The sequence below is a fragment of the Diaphorina citri genome, unplaced genomic scaffold, assembly GCF_000475195.1.
Source record: "Diaphorina citri unplaced genomic scaffold, Diaci psyllid genome assembly version 1.1 scaffold1918, whole genome shotgun sequence".
NCBI classification, from domain to species: domain Eukaryota; kingdom Metazoa; phylum Arthropoda; class Insecta; order Hemiptera; family Psyllidae; genus Diaphorina; species Diaphorina citri.
In genome coordinates, this window is record NW_007379344.1 from 100795 (window position 1) to 102796 (window position 2002).

Here is a 2002-nt window from a genome sequence, read left to right on the forward strand (position 1 = left end):
TGGTTAAGTAGTTGGTAAGTAGGTATTTTTTCTTAATTGACACAACTTTTGTGGTCATTTTGTCATTACAATTTTCTCCTACACACAATTTGCCATCTTTTTACCTCTTTTCTGGCTTGCTTTTGTCATTTTGACTATCGCTAGAATGAGTCTACTTTCAAGCCAGTAGGTAGGTAGGTACCTTACTCAATTGTCTTGAAGCTGAATGCAAACAGATGCCTTCCAAGCACATGCTAAATAAATAAATAAAAACTTGACCATCCTGGAAACTTCTTGTGTGCTCCTATGTTGGGCACTAGGCAAACAACTATAATAATTAACATTTGAGACTTTTTTCATGCAGAAGGGTTTAATTTCCATCATTAAAGGAAAGTGGGAATTTTGATTAATATTATTTTCCCATACTTACATATCTATTTTGTTTAACCCAAAGCAGTGGTAAGACACCCATACTTTAAAAATGGTATAAACTTACATTGGTCTTTTCCTGAGTCGATTCTCCTTGGGTCCATGGGGTTTTGGTGCCATTTTCAAAAATGTAACCATTGGCAGGTTTGGTGGTTGAGTGAGATTTCAGCAAGCCATTTCTAGCCATAGGTGACCCCAAAGCAGTGGTAAGACACCCATACTTTAAAAATGTTATAAACTTACATTGGTCTTTTCCTGAGTCGATTCTCCTTGGGTCCATAGGGTTTTGGTGCCATTTTCAAAAATGTAACCATTGGCAGGTTTGGTGGTTGAGTGAGATTTCAGCAAGCCATTTCTAGCCATAGGTGATCAAACTTTACAAACAGATTGCACTAGGAAAGAATAATATGGATTAATAATAATTTGAAAGTAAGAAACATTAACTGGGGGTTTTTAGACTTTTTAGAGAAAAACACTGAATTTAAGTGACTTTAGGGTTAAAAAAGTTAGGTAAACAAAACAAAATTTATTAGAACCATCACAGGACCCATAGGTGATCAAACTTTACAAACAGATTGCACTAGGAAAGAATAATATGGATTAATAATAATTTGAAAGTAAGAAACATTAACTGGGGGTTTTTAGACTTTTTAGAGAAAAACACTGAATTTAAGTGACTTTAGGGTTAAAAAAGTTAGGTAAACAAAACAAAATTTATTAGAACCATCACAGGACAACAAAATTGTAGTTTTATCAATAAACCCACCGAGTTTAAAAAGCAAAATAAGAACCGATAGAGTTCTCAACAAAATTAATAAAAAAGAAATCAATGAAAGACTGGAGGGAGACTTGACATAGGTACAAAAGAGCAAAGTTGTGATTAGTATTGGAGGGATATCTCCAATGAAAATAAAAACAATCAACCAAAAAATATCACGAGCTGGGAAGAGCAAGCGTTTCGAAAACTTTGGCAAACCGGTAAAAACTTAAAAAGTCACGGGCGAACATCAAGTTCAAGGGATTACAAATTCCTGTATGATAAGAACAGTGTAGGTACTCGGTGAGTCAGTGATGATAAGAGATAAGCTGATAAAGTAGGTACAAGGCTACAAGGTAGGTACTTTTCTCTTTCGACTTTCGATATTTCACGATTTTTCAAAAAGAAAAAGTAGAATGTAATGTAGAAAGTAGAAATTATAACGACAAAAGAAGAAAAGAGAAAAGTAGAACGAAACGAAAACAAAACTAAAAGGAGGATGGAGGAGAAGGATTTGCAAACTTTGCAACTTCTCCTACATCCTACCTCCCACCCTATGACTCACTCCCTACTCATATAGAACTTCCCCTTCTGTTTCATTCTTCTTTGCTACGATATTCTTGGGACTGCGGAATTCGGAGGGATTTTTTTTCATGAGGGATTTCAGAAGAAGAAAAATCCCTCATAAATTAAAGGGTGACCTTAAACGCTCGACAAAAAGGAAAAAGGTCATCATAAGTAGGTACCTCCGGGTAATGTCAATAATAAGTAGGTACTGATACTAACCATTATTAATAATTATTACTATCTTATTCAGTATTCCTCTTATTTCTCTAT

The 2002-nt window shown here is 34.7% G+C and overlaps 1 long non-coding RNA gene across 1 annotated transcript; it reads right to left on the reverse strand.

The window, feature by feature from the left end:
- Positions 1–658: 658 nt before the first annotated feature.
- Positions 659–1555, reverse strand: LOC113470906. Its single transcript, XR_003393797.1, has 2 exons — positions 1466–1555; positions 659–800 (listed from the first exon to the last, which is right to left on the reverse strand). It is a non-coding gene; the product is annotated as an uncharacterized LOC113470906 (long non-coding RNA).
- Positions 1556–2002: the final 447 nt, after the last annotated feature.